The sequence below is a fragment of the Geotrypetes seraphini genome, chromosome 10 (genome assembly GCF_902459505.1).
Source record: "Geotrypetes seraphini chromosome 10, aGeoSer1.1, whole genome shotgun sequence".
Classification (NCBI taxonomy): domain Eukaryota; kingdom Metazoa; phylum Chordata; class Amphibia; order Gymnophiona; family Dermophiidae; genus Geotrypetes; species Geotrypetes seraphini.
The window spans coordinates 71,917,848-71,944,190 of NC_047093.1; the positions used below are offsets into that span (position 1 = coordinate 71,917,848).

Below are 26,343 nucleotides of genomic sequence, written 5' to 3' on the forward strand. Positions count from 1 at the left end.
AAAGTATTTCCTTAGATTACTCCTGATCCTATCACCTCTTAAGTTCATCCCATGCCCTCTCATTCTGGAGCTCTCTTTCAAACGAAAGAGACTCGGCTCATGCACATTTATGCCACATAAGTATTTAAACGTCTCTATCATATCTTCCCTCTCCCTCCTTTCCTCCAAAGTATACATATTGAGATATTTAAGTCTGTCACAATACACCTTATGATGAAGACCACCAACCATTTTAGTAGCCTTCCTCTGGACCAACTTCATCCTGTTTATATATATATATATATTTTTTTTTTTTTGAAGGTGCGGTCTCCAGAACTGTACACAAAATTCTAAATGGGGTCTCACCAGAGTCTTATACAGGGGCATCAGTACATCCTTTTTCCTACTGGACATACCTCTCCCTATGCACCAAAGCATCCTTCTAGCTTTTGCTGTCACCTTTTCAACCTGTTTGGCTACCTTAAGATCATGTACTTTCACACCCAAGCCCTGCTCCTCTTTCATGCACAAACGTTCTTCATCACCTAAACTGAGACATAAATTAGAAGGCAAATCTTTAAAAAGTGATAAACTGAACAACAATTTTGCATTAAAAAAAAAACAAAAACAACATGCTTAACTCTGTGCGACACTTGAGAAATTTATCTTGATTGATTGCTAGATCTGCATAGCACTTTTGAAACTGAAGACTACTCGTATACTATTTTCTCCCTTAGTGATGGGCTTTGAAAAGGACCTTCCCTTACACAAAAGTCATCAGTTATTTAGTCAGAGAGAAGTATGTGTGCATGTTACACTAAACAATAGATCTGAGCCTTAAAAATAAAGCAGTTTCCTCGAGACAAAAAGGATTCTGTTTCTCTAACATTTAATCTGACAGTACTCTAAAAAGGGTAAAGAAAAGACAACAAAGGGCTTTACTGTTTAGACAAGGGTCCTGTCAGCTCAGGTAGCCCCTTTATGACACTGATGCACTGAGGGTGCCAAGGAGAAGGTTGACAGCATGGAAAATGCCGCAGAAGGCTAAGATAACAGAAACAAACATCTTGTAGACATCTCAGTAGATGCACCAAAATTAATCACTATCCTGCTGAAATGCTGACATTCCCAGAAAGTGTCACTTAAAGTGACAGTGCTCTGCAAGATCTGATAATTGGTAAACAAGGTCTGTCACTTGTCCTTGCATTCCTTGCCCAAGTGGGCACAAAGTCAAATCAATAGTGACTATTAGCCCTCAGCAACCTACCTATAAGGAACTGTAAATGTCAACAAGCAGAGAGCTTACCAGTTAAACAGCCCTACAGCTACATAGTAACATAGTAGATGATGGCAGAGAAGGACCTACATGACCAAATCTGCCCAGCAGCAATTTGTCCACTTGGGGTAAGTGCAAAATAAATTTACAAATGGAACCCATCATCTATGCCTCTTATGTCCCCCACTCAACCTATTAAAGGGTATTAACTGCCACTCTGCGCAGGATACTCCAAGGAAATCTTAAAACACTGTTTTGGATTTTAGCTGCTATTCCAAAGAGCTGACATCTGTGCTTCCTTCATTTCTATCCTCTTGCTACCAGGGATATTCTGTGCTTTTTTTCCCAAGGTCTTTTTGAATTCTATTAATGTTTTTACATTTATGACCTTCTCTGGGGACTTATTCCAGCTATTAGTCTTTTTTTCCATTAAAAAAATATTTTCTTCCATTGTTCTAGAGTTTATCTCCTTGAAGCTTCAAAGTATGATCTAGGACTTTCTTTCCACTGAAGAATGGTTTGCTTCCTAAGCCTAATTAATATTTTTCAGATATTTACATGTCTCTCCTCCTCTCAAGTGTGTGTGTAAATATATCTATATAGAAAATCCTTAAGTATCATTTCCTATAACTTCTGATGCAGACCTACTATTTTGGTTGCCTCCAGTCCCTTCCAGTCTTCAAGGTTTCAGGATATTGCTAATGAATATGCAGAGATTTGCATACAGTGGAGGTGGTAAACATGCACAGCTCCTTCATGAATATTCATTAAGGCAAACCCTTGAGGACTAGGAATGAAAACCCACACTTTAGCCTTTGTTCTGAGGTACAGAATTCAGAACTGAGGCCTCAATGCGCCTTTAACTTATGTGTCTGAGACATACTTTTAACACACACATATAGCAAGATATATATATATATTTTAGGTGCCCCCCAACTCTATAAAAGTATAATGCATGTATACCCATACTTTTTTTTTAACTTCCACCTCTCATGCAATTGACAGCCCCAGACCTGCCAGTATATGCTTTTAACACACGCGGTTCAACGCTACTGGCACCTCCAGACCTGCCGGTAATTTGGGAGCATTAAAGATCAGCACTTAATTTTGTGCATCACCCAGCAAAGTCTGGGCATCGACTGGAGTGCTCATTTTAATATTAATGAGCTCATTTTACTTTATTTCCACACATTTCTCGGAGGCTACTATGGGGCAAGGAAAGCCATTTTGTGCATCAAAAGCTAAAATGCTTGTAAGCTAAACTGATTAGAACTGGTTTAGTGATGAACATTAAAGGCCTGGTAAGTTTAGAATGTTGGAAACCTGAATGCAGAACTCTTTTTCATCACTGACTTGAACAGAGGCATTATCTCCTTCTTTCCTCTACTTTTTATGCACACCAACATTCTGGTAGCTCTGGCTACCATTTTATCACGCCTTATCATCCTAAGGTACATCTTCAATTTAATGCAGCTTTTTAACACCTATTCTATACTGTATCCCAACTGCAAGACACTGCACTTCCTGGTATTGAATCTGTTTCTTTTCCTCCAAACTATTTTTGTCTTAAAGTAGCAGAGTTGCTTTTTATAAGTGGACACATAAGAAATGCCAATTTAAAGTGGAACAGCATCTGTAATTTTAACATATGCCAAAATCTAACATCCCTCTATCATTAGGGCTTCTTAAGGTTTCCTTATAAAATTCTAAGTTTTTATATAATACATTCATATAAGAAGTCATTTGCTAGAATAGGATTAAGGAGCTTCAGTATATGTAAAATGTATAGACTAGTGGTTTTTAAACCTATCCTGGGGGACCCCCCCAGGAAATTGGGTTTTCAAGATATCCCTATTGAATATGCATGAGGCAGATTTGCATGTAACAGAAGTGAAAGGCATGCAAATCTGCCACATACATATTCTTTAGGGATATCTTGAAAACCCAACTGGCTAGGGGGTCCCCCATGACAGGTTTAAGAACCATTGGTATAGACTATTTCATTTAATGCAATAAGCTATAAACACAAGGAGAATATGAACTGTTAACCTTGATGCGTCACACTATACAAACTGCTAGGTGATAACATTGTTTTCTTATTGCCACATAGGGTTGTGTGAGAAATTCTGTGAGATTCTGTGATAGGAAAGTTAAATAAAAGCATGTGAACAGTATAGGTACGCTTCAATACTACCATAATAACCACTTCACTTATCAAAGAATGGTCATAATAATCTTAAATTGTGATATTTCCCTTATAATGTACATTCACAAATACTTATAGTAGCAGCACTAATGTAAAATGCTATATAATACAATATTAAAAAGGAAAAAGTATATTCTAAACCCTACACAACAAAAGTCTCCGACTAATCACTCTATCAAAAAGTAGATGGATGTTGCTTAAGAGTATTCCTCCTAATAATTGATATTATAAATTTTTAATATATTTAACTCATTCTGATATATCCTTTGATGTTGGAGAAGGGATACCTCAAGTGCCCACAGCCATTTATGACGTTAGAACTGGTCTTGTCAATATAGCCTTAATGCAAGCTATCGTTGGTCTCTTAAAGCTCTCCTTTCTTATTAGTTTATGTTGTTATATATATTACTTTGCTTGTAAATACCTTATTTTCAATGTAATAACGTTAGCAAACAGTATTGGAGAAATGCACACATTTGATTTAACTTTTATACTTAGCTTTGTTTTCTCAGTCGCAATTATGGGCAATGATGGTATAATGTTGTAGTTGAACTGAACCAAAAGCCTTAAAGTGCTCAAGTGTTTAGCTTTAAAGTACTCAAGTGCTTGACGTCTCCGTTTCACTCTATATAGCCAACAGCTACAATTCTCCTGCAGGAGAATTGTAGCTGTTGGCTTAAACGCTAATATACCCAATGTTCTGAATTATCGCTTTAGTGTTCTCTGGCTCAATCCTATGTCTTCCACTTCCAATATAAGCTGAAGAAATTTGCCATATGAACCTATCTGGAAATAGACACTTTCGAAGCCGGTTATCTCCAGCGGCTGGTACTTGTTAGTACAAAGAGATAATCTGAGAGTTGAAATTAATTTGTCACCTCTAGATAACAGAGAAGAACTCTCTGAACATCCAGGAACTTAAGAATCTTGTCACTCTTCTTCAAACCAATGGGTGTGAAGGCAGGCAATCGTATGTCCCAGTTGACATGCAAACTCAAAACTACCTTTGGTAAGAAAGAAGGGACTGTCCGCAGGAATACCCCAGCCTCCAAAAATCTGAGAAAAGGCTCTCTGCAGGATAATGCCTATAGCTCTGACATCTTTCATGCCAAGGTAACTAAAACTAAAAATCCTGTTTTGTCAGATCCATTATAGACGCTGTCTTCAACGGTTCATATGAAGTTCTAGTGAAAACTCACAAGACTAGAATAAGATTCCTCATAGGAAAAGGTTGATGAACCAGAAGATGGAGACGTAATTCTCCCTTCAAAAATCTGGCCACATCTAGATGAAACACTGATGTCCTATTCGTAGAGTGAGCTCTAAAGCACGAAAGTCCCACTATCTGTACTTTGAGGGAGCCCACTGTAAGGCCCTTTTTGAGCCCCTCTTGAAGAAAAGCTAGGACCATGGAAATTGGAGCAGTGAGTGGATCTGTACTCTTTTGAGCATACCAGCCCTGCCAAAGTTGTCTGCTTTTTAGACCTTAGAAGAGTGGCAATAGCTACATCCAAATAACCTTTGTGCACTAAGGCTGTGTGCTCAAGAGCTATGCAGTATAACCAAAGCACTCCAGATCCTCCAGGGAGAGGGCCCATTCTCTGGGATCTAGAGTCTGACAGCTGAGAAAGTCTGCCTGCATATTGTCCACTCCTGCTACATGTGCCACTGAGAGAGATGAAAAATGAGCTTCCACCCACTGAAACAACAACTGGGTTTCCAAATGTAGAAGTGCACTCTTGGTATCTCCTTGCAGGTTGACATATGCTACTGCTGTTGCATTATCTGAGAAGACCCGTACTGCCTTGCCCTTCAGAGAGCTTCCTAGCGACTATAGCTCCAAGTGGATGGCTCTCAGCTCCAATCAGTTTAATCAACCACTTCTCTCCAAGGGAGACCACTGGCCCTGCATGGGTGCCCCTCACAATGGGCTCCCCAGCCATAGAGGCAGGCACCTGTCATCAAGGATTACCTATGTGGGAATGTCTAACAGCACTCCCTGGGATAGAAAATTTGACTCCAGCCACCAGTTGAGACTGTGCCTTGCTGCCAGTGTCCAACCTAGAGACATCTGCAGTGAATTCTTCTACAGAGACCAACAGGATAAGAGTGCCTCCTGGAGAGGGGGCAAATGTGCTCTCACCCAGGGAATAACATCTATCGTTGCTACCATCAACCTCAGCATCCATAAGTAATACCATGCTGAATGTGCTGGTATTTTGCAAAACTCCATAAACTGAGGCATGAGTTTTGCTCTGTGGTTTTCCAGGAGGAATACTCTGTTCACCTCCATGTTGAAACAGATGCCCAGATACTTCAGGAACCGTGTAGGCTCTACGTGGCTCATTCGGAAGTTTATAACTAAGCCTAGGCTCTGCAGGAGCTAGATTACCCAGTTCACTGCTTTCCTGCCTTCTGACAGAGCTCTTATCAATCAATCATATCGATATGGGTGCACCTGTATCTCTGCATTGTGCAGGTGCACTGCTACAATGACCATCACCTTGGTGAAGGCGCATGGTGCTGTTGCCAGACCAAACAGAAGAGCCAAAAACTGGAAGTGCTATTCTAGAACATGGAATCCTAAAAACTTCTTGTGAACCAGGAAAATGGGGATATGTAAACAGGCCTCTGTCAAATCCAAAGAAGCACTACTGAGGCAATGACCGACCTTACTGTTTCCACATGGTATCTTAAGGGCTGCATTGACTGCCTTCAGATCCAGGATCGGTCTCCAGTCTTCTGAGTTTATTTTGAGCATGATAAAGTACATCGAAGTATCTGACTAAGCCCGGGTCTTCATCCAGTATGGATTCTATGGCTTCTAGATCCATGAGCCTTCGTATTGTCATTCATACTCCGACCACCTTCTCAGGTCTTCCCGCTGGAGAATCCAGAAAGAGGTCTTGAAGGGAATAGAAGAACTCGAACTTGAACCCCTCCTGAATGATTTCTACCACCCAGCAGTCTGAGGAGATCCATCCCCAAGCCTCCCAATATGCCAACAACTTCCCACCTATCTGTGGAGGTACGGCTACGGACCTGGCATCATAACAGCTTTTTGAGAGCTGCTGTGGTATGGAAACCTGAAGACTGGGGATGCCTTGAGCCCCCAGGTCTCTGACTCAAGCCTTGAAATGTCCTCTGGCCCTCCAGAATTTTGGTGAAAATGCCTAGAGCCAAGAAAATTACCATGACCTGATCCCCTAGGGCAGGGGTGCCCAATACATCGATCACGATCGACCGGTAGATCGGGAAGGCAACGTGAGTCGATCAAGGAGCCCATCCCGGGCTCCGTGATAGACTCGTGTTGCCATCCCGATCTACCGGGCCAATCAGCCTTCCTCTCCCTAACGTCCCCAACCACCCTCCCTGCAGAAGCATCGGACCGACCAGCATTCCACTCCCCGACATCAATTCTGGCGTTGGAGAGGAAGTTCTTGCCTGCCAATCGCTGCATGGTTGGCCCGGAACTCCTCTCCGATGTCAGAATTGACATCGGGGAGCGGAATGCTGGTCAGCGCAATGCTTCTAAGGGAGAGCTTGGGGTGGCGGTGGCTTGGGGGCCTGTTCCCCGATGGCAGCGGCGGCAAACCTAGTGGCTTGGGGAGGGCAGGGAGAAAGAAAGGGGGCAGGCAGAGAGATAGAAAGAAGGGGGGCCAAGGAGACAAAGAAACAAGGGAGTCAGAAAGAAAGGGGGCATGGAGAAAGAAAGAAAGGGAGGCAGGAAGACAGAAAGAAAGAAGGAGGGTCAAGAGACAAAGAAAGAAGGGAGTCAGAAAGAAAGGGGGCATGGAGAGAGAAAGAAAGGGATGCAGGAAGACAGAAAGAAAGAAGGGGGCAGGGAGAAAGAAAGAAAAAGTTGGGGTAGAGAATGAGGTCTGGAGGAGAGGAAGCATACAGGAGGCTGAAAGAAGGGAAGAAATATTGGATGCACAGTCAGAAGAAGAAAGTGCAACCAGAGACTCATGAAATTACCAGACAACAAAGGTAGAAAAAACAATTTTATTTTCAGTTTAGTGTTCAAAATGTTTCCGTTTTGAGAATTTATATCTGCACTAGGGCTCCCTTTTACTAAACCGCAATAGCGGTTTTTAGCGCAGGGAGCCTATGAGCGTTGAGAGCAGCGCGGGGCATTCAGCGCAGCTCCCTGCGCTAAAAACTGCTATCGCAGTTTAGTAAAATGGGAGGGGGTATATTTGTCTATTTTTGTATGGTTGTTACTGAGTTGACATTGCATAGTCATCTGCCTTGACCTCGTTGAAAAACCCCAGAATATAAATGATAATTAACATTTTCTCTGCATACAGTGTGCTTTGTGGGTTTTTAAAAATAAATTTTTATTGGTAGATCATTTTGACTTGGTCATTTTAAAAGTAGCTCGCAAGCCCAAAAAGTGTGGGCACCCCTGCCCTAGTGGGCTACTGTCTGGAATTGACTTAGGCTTATGATCCACCCCACTGGCCATCAGATCATCAAGACCTTTACCAAAGTACAATTGACCTTTAAAAGTAACTTGCTGAAGGTGGATTTAGAAGCTGAGTCTCCCCCCTTCTGTCTTATTAAGAGCATTCTGTGAGCAGAAATAGCATATGCCAAGACCTTGCTCAAGAGCCTAAACATATCATATGGAACATCTGCCACATAATCAACAACTGCTAGAAATAACTGGAGCTCTGTATCGGCCTCCCCTAAAGACAAAATCCAGCCTGTGGTCCTGAGCATCTTTCAGCACTACTCCCCCATCACTAGGAAGAGAGGTGCATTTTGTAGCCTACGCCGCCAATGAGTACACCTTCGGCGGAAGAAATAGCTGAGGAAAATCAGCATCTCTCGGATAATGTTTTGTCATGGCCTTAGCTGCCTGCAGGTGCCCTTCAAGGAACCTCCCAGTCAACATCTTCAGGAACCTCCCAGGCAACATCTTAGCAATGTCTGGATGGGAAGGAAAGCATGTAGTCTGAGCCTTAGCGCTGCTCATAAATGAGCACTGAGCAGTAGAGATATGAGGTGGTTCCAAGTTTAATTCCTGAAGAGATTCTGTAATTATCTCCAGAAATGCTGTGGGCTTAAAAAGCCAGTGCACAGTATGATCCTCTCCAAGATCTAGGGCTGCCACCTGTTCATGGCTGGACCCTCCTACTACTAATCTTCTACTACTGATCTTGACTGAGAAAGCAAAGGCATAGATTCTGAGCCCATTTCATCCCAGACCTCCTCAGACTGGATCCCCGCATCTTGTGCATAGCTCTGTTGTGGGGCAACTGTGCTTTTAGGGGGAAGGATCCCAGACAGGCTCCTATCATCTCACGTGTAAAGAGAAAAACTGAAGGGATACAGCTCAGCCCAGCCCAGAGTGAAGGGAGCCAGAGCTGGAAAATGTAAATGAGACTCTCTACACCAGATCTTGCGATCGGAGGTTCAAAACCCACAGATTCAAAACTAATGTGCCTATTGCACTAGAAATCATCATTTTTGGACCTAAAACCTGAGAAATATATTTGATCCTTTCATTTGATATGAATGCTAATTCTTTTTCTAACGGTAAAATAAAGACAGCTTCCAAAATCATTTCTGGTATTTTACAACTGCTATACACGAGAGCAAGTGGCAAATGCTGATTCTGATTATTTTAGCCATTATTCTGTGAAGGTGGTAGTTGGGGAAGAAAGCTATCTGCCTGCAGCAGGGCACTATGAATAAGGCTGGAATATTAGCTGTTTATTCCAGAGGCATCTGCACTACATACATTTATGCTAGGAGGTCAATTGTTTATACATGATGCCCCAAGTTTTCAGCTGTCATTAGAATATTGTGGCCTGATTTTAACAATACAGAAAACGCTTCTAATGAACTTTAAGATAATTCACTATTCAGACCCCAAGCAATAGATGCAAATGTCATATTGAGAAATCCTTATTAAATACCCACAGGCTAAAACTCTTTACAATAAGTGGTCCAGGTCTTTTTAGAACACCCTAATTAGATGAAGAGGGATGTAGGAAAATTCTAAACTAGGTCATGCAGCAAAAAGATGCACAACCCTCCTTCCCTCTCCTCATTCTTCCCCCACCACCTCGACCACTCTCTTCCCCTTGCCCCCTTAAAGTCAGTCACTTTACGAAAGACAAAAAAAAAACCCCACACACTTCATGGTTTTCCTAAAACTGAGGTGGATATTTGTTGTTACAGTTTGTGTATTATCTTAGAAATGGCTACTTGTGATACAATGCTATGAATAATACATAAAGCAAAAACCCAAACTGAAATTAAATGTGCCTTGGGTTATTTCCTTTTACAGTATTCATACAGAATTATTTTTTCTAAATTAAAGCTAATATTCAAGGTAATACTTCTACAGTAGCTATTATTTCAAAGCTGTATCTGTGATGCCTTATTAAACCAACCAGTTATATATATTTGAGATTTTTTCTTAAATAAAATGAGCAGATTCAAACCTATATATAATATAAAGTAAAGTTACTTATCTTTAGCAGGTGCTCTTGGAGGACAGAAGGACAAGTAATCTCATAAGTGTATGACACCTCCAAGGACAAGTAGGACATAGGATTCTCACAAGTGAGAATCCCTAGCTACATGACTTACTAGAAACAACAAACAAAGGTCAATAGGGACTTGCAATGGCAAGGCTAAGAAGAAACTATATCGCTAACAACCAAAAAAATGTCCTACTGTGAAGGTGCAGCCTGGAACAGAAAATGAGCTAAGATGGATTCTGAATGCCAAATTCTGCAGCACTGTCTCACCAAACAGGCTATCAAGTAGGGTATTCTCCTCAAGGCATTATTGAGATGTGACTTTGTGGACTGAAGACCAAGTTACACCTTTGTGAATCTTTTCAATGGAGGCTGACCTCACTCATTTTAGGTATTTAGGTGTTATTTTGGATCATCAGCTTTCTTTTGAATATCAGCTGTAGTTAAAACTTGTTTCTATTCTTTAAAACAATTTTGTTCATTTCTTGATAAGGTTGCACAAAAGATAATTGTAATAGTATTTATGCAGGTTCACCTCAGATTCAAATTCGAAGGCTACAAACCGTTCAAAATACAGCTATTCGTCTTTTATCTAATGCATCACGTTATGATCACCTTACCCCCTTATATCTTCAATATCACTGGCTTCTGATTCAATTTTGTATTAAATTTAAAATTCTTATCCTGACTTTTAAATCAATACATTGCAATGGTCCTTCATATCTTTCATTACTTATTTGCTTTTATTCTGAATGACCAACATCTTTATATTCTTTCTCCATGTTTAATTCATTATGAACTTACCAAGCAGAGAGCATTTTTTTGTCTCTCACCATCTCTTTGGAACTCTCTTCCATCCTCAGTGTGTCTTGAACAGACATATTTAAAATTTAGAACTCTATTAAAAACATATCTTTTTGAATAGCTTTCAGTTGGATGGCTCCAATATGGTTAGGATTTACTAACACCTTAGCCTGCAATTTTAATATTTTTTTTTTTCTTTTTAATTTTTAATACTTTTTCATTTTATTTTTAAAAAAAACTTTTTCTTTTCCTTTTTGATACATAGTTAGTTTTACTGTATGTTTTATAAATTTTGTGAACTGCTCTGACCACAGAGGGATGCCAGGGAAGGCCTCTGGAATAGTGTGAAGAACTAATGGAAAGAAAATTATCAGGTAATACCTAATTTCCCTTCCCATAGCATCCTTCCCACTATTCCAGACCAGTTGAATATTCCAAAGCAAACATTATTATGGGAGGGACACCAGAGCTGCAGCCCACAGCATGAATACTCCAAATCTGGCATCCAGCTGTGCTGCTACGCCTTCCTGGTAATGCTTGATAAAAGAATGGAGGTATGACCAGGTAGCCACCCAGCAAATGTCTGCTGGCACCAAGAGAACTACCTCCATTCAAGATGCCTGGTTGAATGAGCTCGCAAGAGAGCCAGCAGCTGCCTTCTGGACAGCAGAAGGATGAGGCTACCACTTCTTTCAACCATCTTGCTAGTGAAGGCTTGGACGCCACCAACCCTCGCTATTGACGCCATAAGACAAACAAGTGATCAGACCTCTGAAACTCATTCAACCATAATGAGGTCCTGAATATCTGGGTGCACCAGAAATGCCTTGGTAGGACTTCAAAGGCTCTTCATCAGGGAGGACTTCTGCATGCCCACATATGTTGAAGATGGATTCTCTATGGCTAGCACCTCAAATGCCTCAGAAATAAGGGAACTGAGTTCCATCCTATGTAAAAGTCTGAAAACCTTAGGGTCATCTCCCTCTCCAAGAGGAAGCTCCTCATCCTCCAATGGCTCCTTAATGGAGGCCTCCTTCAAGCTAAAGGAGGCTCCAGCAGATAGGGAGGGTGACTTAGACCCATCCCCACCTCCAAGTCATGAAGGGTCAGCCTATAATTCTCGGGAGACAAAGGAATCAACTGGCTTTCATGAGGGAAACAAGAGCAGGCCTAGAAGACCCAGCCTGGGTCTGTTTTAATAGAAAGATCTGATGCAGTACAAGAACAAATTCATGAATTTGTCCCCATGATTAACCAATGGCAAACATCCCCATGTCATTCTTTAAGGAGAGAGGGAAGAATCAGTATGAATTGACCCTCAAGCCTTGCATTGAAGAATACAGGTGTAAAAGGACTTAGGTTGAGATAAACACTAAAGAATGACACAAGATGGTTTCCCATGGTTAACTGCAGGAATGGGGACAAATTCTGTCCCTGTATCATTCTCTAGACTGGAAACTTCCCCGGCATGTGGCTTCACCAAGGCTACCGTTCCCATGGCAACCAGGGTCTGCTCCGCAGCTGCCACCTCCTCCAAACCCGATGGTTGCATTGTTGCTGCCCGTGGTCCCCAACCGCAGGATCCCCAGCCCTATCCAGTTCAGCGCACTCCTTTCCTACCTTACAGGGACATCTCTCTAAGGCTGCTCATGTTCCACAGCAGGAGCAGTGCTTCACTGACTCTACTAGCGCTGACTTGTTGGGGGTGAGAAACCACTACTGCTATTGGGCCATGCAAGAATTCCTTCATCCATCAGCTCAGGGAATCTCTTAGCCACCAGTTAGGGAATTCCCAAGTGTAGGCCACAAAGGCACAACAACAGTGGTTTGGCAGGCTCTCCATGGCTTGGGGAATCCCTTCTATATCTGTTTTTGACAGGCTGAAAAGGTTGCTGAATCCCAGGAAGGAGGGAACTGACAAGATGGAGAAAAGAGCTAGGACGTAGAGCTGACATCACCAAGCATGCACTCCAAAAGCCACCCTAGGGAGCTCAACTGGGAGCCAATTCACTAACTGGATCAAGAGCGGCCTATCCAGGCACAGAGCTGAAAACTTTACCCAGTCATCTGCTAGGAGATAGAAAATACTTAAATCAGGGAGGGTGGGGTTTAGACCTATATCTCACAGTTTTTCATGTGTGTTCTAGCTCCACCTTCTGGCCGATGGACATAACTATCCCACTGGTCTGGAATAGTAGAAAAGATATTATGGAAAGGAGCTTTCATCTGCTGAGTTAGGATGATATTGGGATCCTATGACACTGCTAGAGGTTTGCATAGACTCTAGAAGTTTGATTCATGAGAGGTTTATTGTTGACAAAACTATCTGCCAGAGATATGCTTCCCTTTTACATGCCAATGATAAGCACTAATCACACCAAGGTGAACTCTTACAGCGTTGGTTCTTAGACCAGATTCAGAGAGGTGTAGAAGGTAATCAAACAGGCTTTATGTAAAGCAAGTGAGAGGATCTAGGGATTTACCCTCACACCAAATCACAGACCTCCTCCACTTAAATTATAACACCTCTTAATGGAATCTTTCCTGGAAGATAACAGAATCCTGGAGACACTCTCATGCAATCAAAAGAAAACAAATTATATGCCCTCAACATCCGACCAAGGCCAGGGACTAGAGGATGGGATACAGAAGAGACTCTTCATTCTGAGAGATGAGGGTTAACAGAGAGTCTACTGTACATAGGATTGTGTCTGTACTGAAAACCATCTCAAAAAAAGCTCGCTGTATTGTAACACCTTTCCAGAAGCTCATGTATTGTAGCACCATTACAGAAGATCATGTAAACCTCTCTGAATTGACTCCCCAGTCATCAGTAGCGGTATAGAAGCTTTCAATAAACATAAACAAATAAAGCCACAAACCACAGTAAAGTTGCTGTAGAGATGTGAGTTATGGGGGGGGGGAGAGAGAAAATGCATCCTAACTGAACCACAGAATAATGAAGACTGAGTTGGTCCCATGCAATGATGGTGGACATGAAGAGGCTTCTAATAATTTCCAGAAGAACAATGGGAAGCATTTGCTATACTGAGCTCCATCAGATGATGAAATTCTGCTTGTCCTTGGAGAATGATATGTAATTACAATGTTGAAGTACAATTTTATGGCAATGTGTTGTACTATGCTGAGTGAAAATTTAATATAAATTTAAAAAGAGAGATAACCCATCAAATCACTCAACTGGCACATAAGGTTACAAGGAACCTGGTGTGTTTATGTGGGGCACAGTTAGTGCTATATATTTGTATCTGTGAGCTATTACTACCTCAATAATGTGAAATCCTATGAGATGTAATGCACAGGTCCCTCCTACAGTCCCTTGGAGGATGAAGTATATTGCTTAGGTATGAAAATGGGGCATAGAGTTTCTCCAGCTTTCATCATATTCTTCATAAATGGAAAAGAGTTCAAAATGCATCTGTGTTAATAGTTTACTCTAATTTAATAGACTGGGAACCAGGAAAGCCAGGGTTCAAACCTTGCTTCTCCCGTTATCAAGCATTAATGTTTCCATTGACTAAGGAACAAAACATATATTTTAAGCTCTTTGGATCAGAATTACTATATCACAACACAACTTGCCTTGAACTTGAATTTGGAAAAACTAGCAATCAAATCTGAAATCCAAAAATAAATAACTTTTAATATTAAACATCAGTTTGAAATGTCTTGACATTTTTTTCACATTCAACTACTATATGAGTTTATTCATAGCTCATAAAATAAAACAAGTGTTTGTTGTAGTAACTGAGTTCAATTAATAACAGTAGCTCTATTCTGATTACTAAATACAAGAGCCATGCAAAAGTTTTGCATCACCTCCGAGTAATACATTGCTTCGTCTTTCTTGCTAGATCACAGCAATATTTCTGATGCCTACTGCTGCATATTATATACTGACGTGTTCAGAATTTTATGCTCTATCACCTTGCAAATTTTAAATTGATTAAGGACTTCAGATTTAAGACTTGTAACACATAAACTGCAGAATGTCAAAAAATGTTGATATTTCGTAAATGGATTACATTAGCTATTTCAATCCATACTAACCCCTTCTTCGAAGAACTGCAATAGCAGTTTTTAGTGCGGTGAGCCACGCTGAATGGCCCGCGCTGCTCTCGACAGAGCAGCGTGGGCCATTAAGTGTGGCTCTCTGTGCTACAAACTGCTAACGCAGTGTAATAGAAGAGGGGGTAAGTTTATTTGTATTTTAATTGTTACCCCCTTCAAGAAGAAGTAGCCCTGAAAACGGCTGGATGTTTTCTGCTATTCTAAAAATGTATGGGCCAGCCTTTGTTCTTGATAACAAGCTTGTAGCATTGAGGCATGGAGTGAACCAATTTTTGAAGTTCATCTGGCTGTACAACATGGTACCAAACATTAATCAGAGCTTCAATTAACTCAACCTTTGTTTTGGGGTGTTTTCTGAACATCTTGACAGCAAGATTATTCCACAAATTCTCAATTGGATTGAGATCTGGTGACTACCCTGGCCATTCCAGTTGCTGAATATGGCTTGATGTCAACCACTTTGTCACCATCTTTGCCCGATGACAGGGTACGTCGTCATCCTGGAAGTGGAAGTCACCCTGGATAAGACTCCTTGCAGACGGAACCATTACGTTTTGCAAAGTGGAGAGAAACTTGGCAACAATCATCATGCCATCAATCATTTGATGGCATGCCATACAGCTCCAAACCATAATTTGTGTTGGATATTTTACAGTCAAGTCCAGGCACTGTAGTTTGAAAGCCTCATTCTTAGTACTCTCATTGCTGAAAAGAATGTTTTCCCACACCTCTATACTTTCTGGCCCACTCAACCCGTCGTCTTCTTTGCATCACCATTACCAACGGCTTCTTTCTTACTCTACAGCCATGTAGGCCAAACACCAGGCAGATACGTTCACTGAACACATTTCCTGCCACTTGGCTGACAATTTTGGTGATGTGAGTTTGCGATCTGCCACTGAGATCCGGCGAACATCCTTGTTCTCTCACACAGTGGATTTGCGTGGTCTTCCTTCGAGCCCTGACAGTCACATTTCCTGTCTCTTTTTGCTTACTTGAGCAAGCGTATAACTGCACTTTGATTGCACCTCACCCTGGCTGCAAATTTGGCAGCTTGAATAGTCATTTTCATTAAGTTCAACCACCGTCACACGTTCTTCAAAACAAACGTCATTGGTTGAAAATGGAGTGATCTGATTGGACTGTTTCGATCCGGTTTTGACACGAAATATTGACATTTTCAACATTCCGCAGTTTATGCATTACAAGTCTTAAATCCGAAGTCCTAAATCAATTTAAAATGTGCAGGGTGATAGAGCATAAAATTCTGAACACGTCAGTATATAATATGTAGCAGTAGGCATCAGAAATAGTGCCGTGATCCAGCAAGAAAGACGGAACAATGTATTACTCGGAGGTGAAGCAAAACTTTTGCACAGCTCTGTATCAATTTTGCATGCAGATAAGCAAACAAAAATGTATATATTCTAATCTTTAGAATGTAACTTTTTAACTAATATGTTTTAATGGTTTTATGATTTAATATTTTTTCTTTTACAATCTGATGTGAGTTTTTGGTTTTATGCAAAATAGCAATATGATATAGTAACTAAATATTATCACTGGCAAAATTTAAGCCTTGACAGAAAGTTTTACTACTAGATCATGAAACTGAAATAAAAGATAGATATTCATATATGAGTAGGATGGTGGTACCATCAAAATTGTCCTTCAAGATCAAAAATCCAAAGGGCAGTGGCCATGGCATCCATGACAATTTAATTATCCATAATTCTTTAGTCACATATCACTGACTTTAAACTACAATATAAAATAATTTTTGGATTTGCCTTTTCTGTAAAACTGATCATTTATTTATCTCATGAAATTGAAATACATCATATGTAAATGAAGCCCAAACTAAATGTGAAAATGAAATCCTGCCCCCTTTCTAAGACAGCCAGAAAAGCCCCCAAACAGCATGAGCTGTTCTCTTTAATTGCTTGCATGCAATCTTATATTTGAGCTAGAAGTGAAACGGTTAATACACTAATTACAGTAATTAACTGTTGCCAATTTAATTACAGCTGAGAATATTAATGCTGTAACATTTGTTGCAGTGCAGAAAATGAACCCTTAATGCATAGACTTTGTTCACAAACACCTAATGGAGACCTCCTCCACTTCACTCGGGCGCTTCAGTGCTGACACAACAGCAGCAGGTTCAGACTGAAGAACTTGTCAGCAATCAGACAGGAGGAAGCTAATTAGCTTGCAGGTTAATGAGTGTGATGGCTCTTGACAGCATTTTGTTACAGCCTCTACTGTATTTAAACAATAAATGATTACTTTAAATACGGTTAAGACAATCTTATAATAGCAACTCCACATATTTTGTTTCTTAAGAAACAGAGGCCAATTTTCCAGCTTTAAAAGTCTAATCCTTAGTTACTGTCTATCAACAAGTAAGTCATACAATATATCTTATTAAAAAGAAAGCATAAAATATTTAAGCTATGACTCTGTAGGCCTCACTGGCTTTTTGTTCTCTTCCAAATTCAGTGTACCTTGACTTTAATTCTTTCTTCTACTGTAATACCTGGGTGTTCTCCCCATTATGCTGATACTGATTCTTAATTCTTATGCAAACAGTATCAGATAAAGCCGAACTACTCAATAGCTACTTCTGCTCAGTCTTTACCTGTGAGGCGCCGGGATCCGGACCACAGCTACAGACAAGGGGGTGCTCGGAGGACCCATTCCAGGATTTTGAATTTACCTCGAGCAACGTTTACCACGAGCTATCGAGGCTAAAAGTGAACAAAGCCATGGGACCGGATAATCTACACCCCAGAGTACTTCGGGAATTGAGAGATGTCCTGGCAGAGCCGTTAGCTGCGCTTTTCGATCTTTCCCTAAGCAAGGGGAAAGTCCCCTTGGACTGGAAAACTGCTAACGTCATTCCACTCCACAAAAAGGGATGCAGATCAGAGGCTGAAAATTACAGACCGGCGAGTCTCACATCAATAGTGTGTAAACTTATGGAAACGTTGATTAAAAACAGATTGGATACGATTCTGGATGACGAGAGACTGAGGGATACCCACCAGCATGGATTTACAAAGGGAAGTTCTTGTCAATCCAATCTGATAAGCTTCTTTGACTGGGTAACGAAACATCTGGATAGGGGAGAGTCCCTGGATATTGTGTATTTGGACTTCAGTAAGGCTTTTGATAGTGTCCCACACCGTAGGTTATTATACAAGATGAATGCGATGGGACTAAGAGAAACATTGACTGCATGGGTTAAAGACTGGCTCAGTGGTAGACTTCAAAGGGTGGTGGTAAATGGTACTCCCTCAGAAACGTCGGAAGTGACCAGTGGAGTGCCGCAGGGCTCAGTCTTGGGTCCGATACTATTTAATATCTTTGTACAAGACCTGCCTCAGGGACTTCGAGGTAAAATTACATTATTTGCCGATGACGCTAAGCTATGCAACGTTGTGGACAGCGCAACTGTGCCTGACACTATGAGACAGGACCTACTTGTACTGGAACAATTGTCTAATACTTGGCAACTGGGTTTTAATGTCAAAAAGTGTAAGGTTATGCACCTTGGTAGCAGTAACCCCTGCAGAACATACACCCTGAATGGTGAAAACTTAACAAGAACTGTCACAGAACGGGACCTGGGTGTAATCATTAGTGAAGATATAAAACTGCCAATCAAGTGGGGAGAGCTTCAGCCAAGGCTAGACAAATGCTGAGTTGCATCCGAAGATGTTTTGTCAGCCGAAAGCCTGAAGTTATAATGCCGTTGTACAGGTCCATGGTGAGACCTCATCTGGAGTACTGTGTTCAGTTTTGGAGGCCACATTATCAAAAGGATGTGAAGAGAATGGAATCGGTTCAGCGAATGGCCACTAAGATGGTCTCAGGACTCAAGGATCTCCCATATAAAGAACGTCTAAGCAGGCTGCAGTTATATTCTCTCAAAAAACGCAGAGAGAGGGGAGACATGATAGAGACATTCAAATATCTTACAGGCCGTACTGAGGTGGAGGAAGATATATTTTTCCCTACGGATCCCACGGCAACAAGAGGGCATCCGCTCAAACTCAAGGGTGGGAGACTTCATGGTGACATCAGGAAATACTTCTTCACTGAAAGGGTGGTTGATCGCTGGAATGGTCTTCCACATCAGGTAGTTGAGGCCAGTAACGTGCTCGACTTCAAGGGAAGATGAGATAAAATGTGGGTTCACTCCGGGGAAATGCTTAGGGGGAGGGTTCTTTTAGAGGGAGGGTTCTTTGAATGGGCAGACTTGTTGGGCCCTTTTCTGCCATCATACTCTATGTTTCTATGTTACCTTAATACATGAAAAGTCTAAATATAGCAAATAGAGAATAGGTACCGTATTTTTTGCTCCATTACATGCACTTTTTCCCCCCAAAAGTGGGTAGAAATAAGGGTGCGTCTAATGGAGTGAATACCCAAAGCACACCCCCCCCATTAACTTATTTTAATGCTGCCACCCTACCTTGCTTGCCGGCCCTCTTCCTCCTCCCCACCCCCACCCCTGCCAGCGCGTACCTTTTTAAAAAATCTTCTGGCGCCTCACTCGCTGAGAGCAGCGCACAAGGGTTTCCGGCTGCCTGGTCCCCGCCGCTTCCCCGAGAACAGACGGCAGATGCAGCAGCCTCCTATTCTTTTGCGGCATAGCAGTGCATCAGGCTGCCTGCCTGGTCCCGCGCCGCTTCCTGCAAGAATGGCAGACATGGTGGGGACCAGGCAGTTTAAAAAAAGGTAAGCACAGGGGGAGGAGGAGGAAGAGGGCCAGCCGGGGGGGGGGGGAGGAAGAGGGTCAGGACCTGCCTGCCGCCTGCCTGCCTGCCACCTGCCTGGGGGGTGAGGAGGGAGAGGCCGGGGCCTGCCTGCCTGCCTGCCCGCCCGCCCTCCCAAATTAAAAATAGGGAGGGAGGAAGAGGCCGGGGCTTTCCTGCTACCTGCCTGCTTACCTACATACCCGCCCTGTCCCTACCTGCCTGCCCTGTCCCTACCTGCTTGCCAGCCACTAGGCCTGCCTGCCCTGTGTCCTGTCCCTGCCTGCCTTTTCCCAGCTTACCACTAGATCACCAGAGGGGGGCCAGGATACAAAGCCTGGCAGGGAGGGGGGCCAGGGTGAAGAGCTTGGCAAGGAGTGTGGGGTTGCGTGCAGATCCTGGCAGGGAGAATTTGGTTCAGAATGTTTTTTTTTCTTGTTTTCCTTCTCTAAATCTAGGGTGTGTCTTATGGCCAGGTGTGTCTAATGGAGCGAAAAATACGGTAAGTTGGTAATTGCAAGATTCATTAGTTGGGGGTTTCAGAGTTGAAAATAAAAGACAGGCAACCCTTATATCTAGAAAGTTTTTGATCTCTAAATATGTTAGACTGTAGTATAAGCCCTCTGGGGACAAATACCTATTGCATTTAAATGAAAGTCCTAAGTATTTTGTTTTTGTCCCTTAGTATCCTGGACCATCTCTGCTGCTTCCATCCCTCCTAATCATGCCTAGTAGGCTAGAAACAAATTTACAAGTCTCAAGGCTAAAGGGCAGAGGCATAGCTACCATTGAGCAAGCCCGGAAAAATACATAGGGCCGCCCAGTGGTGGAGGGCCACCTGCAGCTGAACCCTCCTTTCCACATTATCCCAATTAGTATCAATTAAGAGGTGTTAATTGCCAATTAGACCAATTATTCAATTAAGTTGTGCACATACATTGACTACCTGCACTAATGTTTAGCACAAATTTAGGTGCTATATAAAGAATTTGTGGGTTAGTGTATGCTAATCATAATATGCTAGCTGGATAATGTAGGAAGGCCACTCTTTACCCATACTATGCTTCCTTCAAAAAATATATTTGAAAAATTGGTAATGTGAGGGTTAGAGTTTAAAACCCTTTTGTAAACAGATCCCTCAGTCTCCTTAAACATTACGTAGACCTGGAGCTCTTTTACTAAAGTTTTAAGAAGTTAGAGCAGGTTTTATTGCACACTTATTAGCACAGGCCTGTACTAATGTTCATTATATGTTAAAACCAGGCAATGCTTAAAAAAAAAAAACATGCACTACTTGCTTAAAGAGAGTAGGGGGTACAGGCCATGGGTATGATAGTTGCTTAAAGAGAGTAGGGGGGCAGGTCATGGGTGTGATGGGGCAGAGTAGCTGTCTGACAGCTAGTGTGTGGGTCAGGCCTGCATTCTATCTGTCAGAACTGCTGAAGAGGTAGCATTAAGTGCAGCCTTGCTGCCAGCCGAGTTGAAGCATGGCCAAGCTCTTGTAGAGATCATCTTCCAGTTCCCCCCCCCCATGATGCCTTCCCCCAATCAGTACCACCAGCAGTCATAATATATTCCCCCTTCTTCCCATTGATAACCACCTATATCAAGACCCCACTGACAGCCTCCCCCCTTATTCTCTCCCTCTCTCCCCAACATGTCCTGCTCAATACCATACCCTAACCCTCTCCCACCCTGGACCCTCCCTTTATTTATAATCTGTGCCATCTACAACTGTGGGCAGAATACAGAAAAACATGCACAAAGATAAATACAGTGACTAACATACTTCTTAATATCTCCTTTAGACATACAGCACATCATCTTGCATTTTAATCACTTCAAGAGTCTTTGAAAAACAAATTAAAAACTCATTTAAAAATATCCAAAAACCTCAATGATCAAAGAGAACAGTATATTCTTTACATCAAAGATTCCGTCATATCAAAAGCCTTTTGAAACAAGACTGTTTTTAAACTCCTCTTAAAAACATCCAGAGACTTTATTGATCTTAGAGAAGATGGCAATGTGTTCCAAAGTTTTGACCTAGCAATAGAAAAAAATTGTAGATGTACAGTATAATCATCTAGGCAAGCTCAATGAAAAGAAGACACTGTTCCTGCTCTGTGCCTCTAAACTACCAGGGAACTGCCAGTGCCAGGTAAATACCAGGGAGGCTCAGGGATGTGGAGAGAGAGTCAAGATGTGGCTTTGAAAGAACCAGCTGAGTAAGGCACAAGGGTAGGGGTGTGTCATAGTGCATGCGTGTGTGTGGGGGGGGGGGAGGGATTTTGGTAAGCATAGATAAGCGACTCAATCAAATTTTAATCAAATCTTGAACTTGAAGAAACTTAAACTGCTGTGACTCTAACTTAGGGGTTGATATTCAAAGTGATTTAAGTGGGTAGGGGTTTCTCCAACCCCCTTAAATTGCTTGCCACCACTTACGTGGGGATATTCAGAGGCATTTAAATGGAGAGTGCCACTGAATATCCCCACCATTCGCCCAACCAAAAAGTAGGCAGGTTAGGGGTGGCAGCGTGGTTGGCCCTGGGGAGGAGCATGGTGTTATGCAGATGCTGGCAGTATTCATGCAGGCACCCGCACAGTTAAGCAGCCTAATTTAGAACAGTGAGAAAGCTGTCCTAACTTAGGCTGCTTAGCTAAACGGGTGCTGGATGAATTTTGGGCCAGCACCCATATAACTATTTTTACTCTTAAAAACCTTTCCGATCCTTTTCATGTCACCAGCTGTATATTGGGGGGGGAAAGGGGGGTTAATGTATACTGTTGGAACATAGAATACAGAACTTATGCAATGTCGGCCCTGTGGTGCTAAATGCTTGGCAGATGCTGGGGCACACCTCATGCATTTACTTTGCAAAAACGTACTGCTCTTTAGTTAAAAGTCCCTTTGTTTTTCATTCCCTGGGAAACTTTCACATAGTTCAGGTTCCATTAAGATTATTGCCAAGCTACATGCAACAGACGAAAAGCATATTTTGATTTATACATTACACTGCATGCATCTTTGTTTTCAAGGAAACAAAGTATAGAGCATTTCAGGGATTTATTTTGGATAAAAGGCACTATATAGACAGCGAAATGCTTTTTTGGGGGGGGAGAGGGGGGGGCAAAAGCTCCTCCCCAGATTCCACCTAAGCTTCACCCCAGACCCTACCCCTATAAAGGTACTAATTGTAATACCATTTTTCCATTCATTTTTCATATATACGCACACAATATAATCTTATTAACAACACATATTGGTTAACCACAAAATTAAACTACACAAAGCACACTATATGCTTCTCAACATTCATTCCTACCAGAATACTTGATCTGGGTCACACATACAGAACAGAGATAACCCCTATACAAATACAGGACCACAAACTAAGGGCTCCTTTTATCAAGCCGCTCTAGCGGTTTAACGCACGTAATAGCGCGTGGTAAACCGCCGGCCGCGCTAGCCACTACTGCCTCCTCTTGAGCAGGCGGTAGTTTTTGGCCAGCGCAGGGGTTAGCACGTGATGAAAAGTCACGCGTGTTAACCCCGCTAGCGCGGCTTGATAAAAGGAGCCCTAAAAGTACTAATATATACAAATGAAACCCTAAGATGCAAGACTCTGCATGCAGTACAACCCCAGAGAAATAGAAACAAATGCATTTCTTCCTGAACAGTGCAAAATATAGACAGCAGATGCAAATTCTCAAAACTGACAAATTTCAATCATTAAATTGAAAATAAAATAATTTCCCCTACATTTATTGCCTGATGATTTTATTTTTCTAACTATCTTTTTCCAGTCTCTGGCTGCACTTCCTTCTGTCTGTGCTCTTAACTGTGTATCCAGGGCCACCTTATCCATTTGCTGTTTTTCTCTCCTTCACTTTCTGCCCTATATCCATCTTTAGCATTAACTTTTAACATTCAACTTTCTTCCATTTTTCTGCTTTCTTATCAAAATCTATCTACTTTTCCATGTCTTCCCTTCCTATCTATCCATGTGTACCATCTCCTCCCTCTTTCTCCCCTATTCAAGTTTCAAGTTTATTAAAAATTTGATTTGATCGCAAAATCATAATCCAATGCGATTTACAAATAATGATAAAATCGGGGTAAAAAAGAAAAACACATTGATTAAACCAGACAGTTAATATAACTTTTGACCAACCAAACACAACAGGGAAAAAAAAAAAAAAGGATTAAATACAATCTGTAAACAACATAAAATGGGCATAGATAATGAAACAATAGGATGGGAAAAGGTTACCCGCTCAATTTTCACTTAACAGCATTATTAGTCCGCTAAAGAGTATCCTAATTATATAGAATTCAAATAACTCAGTTAAAGGTGTCCTTAAAAAGCCAGCTTTTCAGGAGACCTTTGAACTTACTAAGTAATTTTTCTTCCCTTATATTGATTGGGAGCGAATTCCAAATTTGAGGGGCCGTGACAGAAAAGATCGTGTCCCTCCTTGAATAAATGAGTCTTAGTGAAGGGACTAAGAGGAGAGATTTTTCTTCATATCTTAAAGATTTTGTGGGGATATAAGGGATTAAAAGCCTTTCTAAGAATGCAGGAGCTTTGTTCGTTAAAGTTTTATATGTAAGTAATGCTATTTTATATGTAATTCTATGATTTACAGGTAACCAATGCTTTTCCTTTAGGAGTGGAGTCACAGGATCAAATTTTTTCCTTTTGGTAATTATCTTTATTGCAGTGTATTGAAGAATTTGCAATCTTTTAAGGTTATTCCCTTGTACAAACCATTGCAGCAGTTTAATTTTTGATATGACTAACGAGTGTGTTAAAATATTCAGTGATGATTCATCCAGAAATGCGGATAATGATCTAATCAACCTTAACTTATAGAAGCAGTTTCTAACAAGAGAACTTATTAGATCATGATAATTCAATTTCTGGTCCAAAATGACCCTGAGTATCTTTACCTTGGTGACTTCCTTAAGCATAATTTCATTTATGTTTATGCAGGCTCCTAACTTCTGTCCCTCCCTGCATGGGAATAGCATAACCTCTGTTTTAAATGTGTTAAGAGCCAGGTTATTTTTTGACAATTCCGCATTGACTGCTGAAATTTCTTCGGCTGAGCTTGGATCTAAGCGATACAAAAGTTGGACGTCATCAGCATAGGCAAATGGTGTAAACCCGATTGATTGACTAAGAGTTAGCAGAGGAGCCAAGAATATATTAAACAATAAGGGAGATAAAATTGATCCTTGCGGGATCCCAAATCTGGTTGCAATTGTATTCGAGGATGAATTATTAAATGTTACCTTTGATGATTGCTCTGAAAAATAAGACTGAAACCACTGGAGAACAATATCAGTTATTCCCAATGATCCGGGTTTGCTTAGAAGAAGATTTCTTATCTCTACCCTGCCACACTCATTGCTGTACACCTCTCCTCCCTCTGTCTCCCCTTCCCCTCCATCTCTGTGCACCATCTCATCTCTCTCTCTCCCTCTCCAGTGGTCAGACAGCTCTGTCTTCCCCCTTCTATGGCCTGGCATCTTTCTCTTCTCCTTCCCATAGCCTGGAATCTCTCTCCTCTCCCATGGTCTGGCATCTCTCTCTCCTTCCCTCCCTTTTTCTGTTGTTTAATATATCTCTCCTTCTCTTTTTCCTGCAGTCTGGCATATCTCCTCTCCCCTTCCATTTCCTGGTCTGGCATCTCTCTCTCCTCATTCCAGTGGTCTGACATTCCTCTCTTCTCTCCTTCCATCACCACTCTCCAGAATCTGACATCTCTCCTTTCTTTGACTCATCTCTACTCCCTCCCAGTGTAACATTTCTCCCTCCCTCCTCCCACCACTATCATGTACAACAATTTTCCCTCTTTCTACTTTTCCATATAGAAACAGAGAAACATGATGGCAGATAAAGGCCAAATGGCTCATCCAGTCTGCCCATCCACAGTCACCATTATCTCTTCCTCTCTCTAAGAGATTCCACGTGACTATCCCAGGCTTTCTTGAAATCGGACAGAGTCTCTATCTCCACCACCTCTACCGGGAGACTGTTCCACACATCTACCACCCTTTCTGTAAAAAAGTATTTCCTTAGATTACTCCTGAGCCTATCACCTCTTAAATGTATACCATCTCTCTTTCCCTCCACTCCACACACTTATGTCCAACAATTCTCTTTTTCTCTTCCCTCACCCACCAGCAGCATCTCTCTTTCCCTCCCTACGTTCTAACCACCCCAACCCATCCATGCATCTCTCTTTCCCTCCCTTCCCAACCCCCAGCCTGTGCAGCATCAAATCCCAACTCCTTTCCAGCCCATGCAATATCTGTCCTTCCCTTCTTTCCCAACCCCCCAGCCTATGCAACATCTGTCCTTCCCTCATTCCAAACCCCAGTCCCCCACCTCAGCTGGATCCTGTGGTATGACCTCTCCCCAGTTCATGACTCCCCCACCTACTACCTCCCAACCGCTATAATTTAAAATCTTCAAGCAGCCGGCGGCACAACAAAGGGAGCCTCCCACTGTCGGCCTGCCCTGGAAGTGTTCTTTCTGCAGCACTTCCTCTCCCTGCGTAGGCAGGACACTGCAGAAAGAACACATTCAGGGCAGGCTGACAGCAGGAGGCTCACTTCACTGTGCCACCAGCTACCCGAAGATTTTAAATTAGAGCGGCGGGGAGGTGGCAGGTGGGGAAGTTGGGAGAGCCATACTTTTGATTGCCAATTTT

The 26,343-nt window shown here is 41.9% G+C and overlaps 1 protein-coding gene across 3 annotated transcripts in view; it reads right to left on the minus strand.

The window, feature by feature from the left end:
- PBX3 (PBX homeobox 3) overlaps positions 1–26,343 on the minus strand; it is a 426,198-nt gene that overhangs the window by 170,957 nt on the left and 228,898 nt on the right. The gene's annotated exons all lie outside the window — the stretch shown is intronic.